This window comes from Littorina saxatilis, linkage group LG14, assembly GCF_037325665.1.
Source record: "Littorina saxatilis isolate snail1 linkage group LG14, US_GU_Lsax_2.0, whole genome shotgun sequence".
NCBI classification, from domain to species: Eukaryota; Metazoa; Mollusca; class Gastropoda; order Littorinimorpha; family Littorinidae; genus Littorina; species Littorina saxatilis.
In genome coordinates, this window is record NC_090258.1 from 27689694 (window position 1) to 27694693 (window position 5000).

General features: G+C 41.0%; 1 protein-coding gene across 1 annotated transcript in view; it reads right to left on the minus strand.

The window, feature by feature from the left end:
- Nucleotides 1–5000, minus strand: part of LOC138947475 (zinc finger HIT domain-containing protein 2-like) — a 227274-nt gene that overhangs the window by 116716 nt on the left and 105558 nt on the right. The window lies entirely within an intron of this gene.

Genomic DNA, 5000 nt, shown 5'->3' on the forward strand with positions numbered 1-5000 from the left:
CGACTAAACACCAAAAGCGTTTCTGCTTCAAGACAGGCCTTCGCACTTAGGCTGTGTCTGTGACGAGCTGGAAACATAAGTTAAATCAAAGCGTGAAATGTGTTCGATGTATTTTTGATTTCTTCAACATTAATTTTGTTTAAATTGCAGTTTCGGTATAAGCGTGGTCCCTCTTATATACTGATAATGGTAATAGTAATCATAAACAAGTCGCGTAAGGCGAAAATACAATATTTAGTCAAGTAGCTGTCGAACTCACAGAATGAAACTAAACGCAATGCCATTTTTCAGCAAGACCGTATACTCGTAGCATCGTCAGTCCACCGCTCATGGCAAAGGCAGTGAAATTGACAAGAAGAGCGGGGTAGTAGTTGCGCTAAGAAGGATAGCACGCTTTTCTGTACCTCTCTTTGTTTTAACTTTCTGAGCGTGTTTTTAATCCAAACATATCATATCTATATGTTTTTGGAATCAGGAACCGACAAGGAATAAGATGAAAGTATTTTTAAATTGATTTGGACAATTTAATTTTGATAATAATTTTTATATATTTATTTTTCAGAGCTTGTTTTTAATCCGAATATAACATATTTATATGTTTTTGGAATCAGCAAATGATGGAGAATAAGATGAACGTTAATTTGGATCGTTTTATAAATTTTTATTTTTTTTTTACAATTTTCCGATTTTTAATGACCAAAGTCATTAATTAATTTTTAAGCCACCAAGCTGAAATGCAATACCGAAGTCCGGGCTTCGTCGAAGATTACTTGACCAAAATGTCAACCAATTTGGTTAAAAAATGAGGGCGTGACAGTGCCGCCTCAACTTTCACAAAAAGCCGGATATGACGTCATCAAAGACATTTATCAAAAAAATGAAAAAAACATTCGGGGATTTCATACCCAGGAACTCTCATGTCAAATTTCATAAAGATCGGTCCAGTAGTTTAGTCTGAATCGCTCTACACACACACACACATGCACACACGCACATACACCACGACCCTCATTTCGATTCCCCCTCGATGTTAAAATATTTAGTCAAAACTTGACTAAATATAAAAAGATAAAACAATAATAAAGTTTTTTTATGTATTGCAAATCCTGACATGGTTCTGGGCGTTTCACAAAATTAATGTGTTAACAAAATTACAAAGCAATGTACATAATGAACATTTTAAAACAAAACCATTTTCTCCCTATAAAAATCAACTAGTACTGTGGCATCAGCATTAACAGGGAAAACAAATCTGAAAATTATTAAAAGCACAATCACCTACAAGATGCACATTATAATACATTATTTATCCAGAATCTATCATAATATTGATTGTTTGTTATTATGTGTTTGCGGCTGCCAGTTTCGGTCAAACTAACGTTCACAACCTGTCTTTCACAACCTTTAAACTCATGTTTGTTTTGAATTTATTTTTTTTTAATGACATTGTACTATCTCTACATCACCAATAAATAAAATTCATACACTACCATCTCGTTATACCGACTGCTAAACGTACCAGGCGGGCGGGACGGCTCTGAGTTAGCCGAATGCAATCACGTTGTCTTCTGCGCTTGAGCGCACCCCATACACACCTCTTGACATACTCTTGAAAGCGATAAGACACCACCCGAGTAGCCAACGGCGGCTTTCTTTAATTGCGATAACAACTCGTTTCAAACTGTCGTTAAAGACAGGTCCAACTACACTTACTTGTAAGATGTTACATTATGGAGGTCAAAATGGCCAATTTTCTGTAGTTTTCGGGGGAGAAATCTATCCTGTTACTGTATTAAAAAAGAAGCTTAAATTTGTCAGCACATTATTTTATTTTAGTACCAGTTCAGTGCCTCATATGGCTTTTTGACCAATCAGGACGGATTCTAGGTGACCCTCTAAATGTTATAACGTTCAAGCAGGGACCCTTTTTGTTTATCAAGCAAAACATTGACAAGACAAAGTACAAATTTAAATCAACAATACCAACGTGATTTATTCTAAAGAATGACACTTCAAATGCTGCGAGATAATACTCTCTTTATCTAAAAAAAAAAGTACAGAAAAGCTAGTTTTGTCGGTGGGTGCTTCACGGAATAGCAAAGCACCGCCCATCCTCTGAGTGTGCAATGCCGACCCGCTCACTTGGAATCTAAATGATCAAAGTTCGAAAAAATCTAGTGAAATTGCGTCACTCGCTTTACGTCAAATGTATCTTTACAGCATTTCCCATCGTCTGGAGTCGGTTCTAAATATCTCTCTCTCTCTCTCTCTCTCTCTCTCTCTCTCTCTCTCTCTCTCTCTCTCTCTCTCTCTCTCTTTTTCTCTCCTCTCTCTCTCTCTCTCCCCCTCTCTCTCTCCCTCTCTCCCTCTCTCTCCCCTCTCTCTTTTTCTCTCTCTCCCCTCTCTCTCACTATTCTCTTTCTTTCTCTCTTTCTATCATCATCATCATCATCATCATCATCATCATCATCATCATCATCATCATCATCATCATCATTTTTCTTTTCTTTTCTTGCTCCTCTTACAGTATCACGGTAAATGTTCCCAAATAGATCCTAGTTACCTCAGAGGACGTTAATCCCCAAAGTCAGCCAGTCAGTCAGTCATTAAAGGCAAAAGCGAGGTAACGCACAACTGGGTCCGACCAGTAAAGCCGTCGCTGCCTGTGTGACAACCACCATAAAAATCTACCACAGCGGGAAACTTTCAAGTTAAGTATTTTCAACCATCATGTGCCCGCATTCAACTTTACAATCAAAGGATGTCTGTTGAGATAATCGAATGGATCAAAACTTTGAAACCTGCGCGCATATTCTAAGCCGACTAACACATAATTGTTAAGGACATCATAAAATGGTTCTCGGTGAAAACTTGACCGAGGGCCATTTTACGACGTCCTTGACTCGAGTGTGTGACGTATACTCTTATGCTCTGCTTCTTGGGCAAGGTAAAGAACACCGAAAATATTTCAATGCCGTTCTCGAGCTACGCTGACTTTTACAAAGGGTACAGCTGACACGGCTTACGTAATCTGGTTTCCTGGTCATTTGTGTGAAAAATCTGTCCGACAAAGAAGAAGAAGAAGAAGTGCGCGCAGAGAGAGAGAGAGAGAGAGAGAGAGAGAGAGAGAGAGAGAGAGAGAGAGAGAGAGAGAGAGACAGACAGACAGACAGACAGACAGACAGACAGACAGACAGACAGACAGACAGACAGACAGACAGACTTTCCGCACTCGTTAAAATGTCAGTCGATACTGGAATGAATGTTGAAACATTGTAAACCTAAAAAAAAAAAAAAAATAATATTAAAATTAAACATTCATACGAGTTACTATCTGTGACAAGAACGCATAAGAAGTATAGCAACTAAATATTAATCCGCTTACCCATTGCTCCTCTTCGCACCTCGGCCTGTGAGTCGTCCTTTTCCTGAGTACTTGCACACAAGTTTTGCGTATGCATACTTCAGTTCGTCTGGAAAGGGCTGTTTTGAATTCTTGTTCGCAAGTTGAACAGCACGACTGTATTTGACCACGTACGTTCTTTCTGGAAAAGTCTGCCAGCCGTTCAGTAAGATCATTCCAACTTCTGAATGTTTTCCCCAACTGTCATTTGTGCCATTTCTCAGCGATTGATCAACGGTGTGGTTATTATGGATGTAGTAAGTGTCGAATTGTGAGAATGCACAGTTCTGTCCGCCAAGTGGTTTTAAACACTGCGCGTATTTGCACCAAGTAATAACGTGTCACATCAAAATAGTTCTTTACCTGTCAGATAGTTTAGTGCCAAAAACATGAACCAATGATAGCCCATGGATTAGTAAGTCATATGATGTTGGGGCGGGGCCAATGAACTAATGTCAACACAGTAAGTATCAACCAATGTTTGGCTCCGCCCCCACATCACGTGGACTGGGTGGCCGAGTGGTAACGCACATGCGCTCGGAAGCGAGAGGTTGCGAGTTCGACCCTGGGTCAGGGCGTTAGCAATTTTCTCCCCCCTTTCCTAACCTAGGTGGTGGGTTCAAGTGCTAGTCTTTCGGATGAGACGAAAAACCGAGGTCCCTTCGTGTACACTACATTGGGGTGTGCACGTTAAAGATCCCACGATTGACAAAAGGGTCTTTCCTGGCAAAATTGTATAGGCATAGATAAAACAATGTCCACCAAAATACCCGTGTGACTTGGAATAATAGGCCGTGAAAAGTAGGATATGCGCCGAAATGGCTGCGATCTGCTGGTCGATGTGAATGCATGATGTATTGTGTAAAAAATTCCATCTCACACGGCATAAATAGATTCCTGCGCCTTGAGTCCGAGTCTGGAGATACGCGCGCGATAGAAGACTTCATATATATAATCACGTGACCCATAAACCCATCGCCTGTAATTAGATCATACTATTACCGCTTCAGTTCTGAGACATCCTGCTTGCTGGCGCGCGCGCAGAGAAAAAAATTCCCTCTTTATCTTCGCTTCTGATGCTCATCCTATTGTTGTTGGCACTCGGGTTTGTTTGTTTGTTTGCTTAACGCCCAGCCGACCACAAAGGGCCATATCAGGGCGGTGCTGCTTTTGACATATAACGTGCGCCACACACAAGACAGAAGTCGCAGCACAGGCTTCATGTCTCACCCAGTCACATTATTCTGACACCTGACCAACCAGTCCTAGCACTAACCCCATAATGCCAGACGCCAGGCGGAGCAGCCACTAGATTGCCAATTTTAAAGTCTTAGGTATGACCCGGCCGGGGTTCGAACCCACGACCTCCCGATCACGGGGCGGACGCCTTACCACGAGGATTGGAACTCGGGTAACAGGGAGCGAAGGGCAGTGCCCCACCTAGTGATCGAGTGCCACAACCCAGACTTTTCCCTTAATATATACATAGGTTTTAAACTCCTGCTTCCGGATTATACAAAATACATTAAAACATGTATTAAACAATGGCGACTGGACGTGAGAGGGAACAATAAAGAGACCAAAAAGCAATGTACTC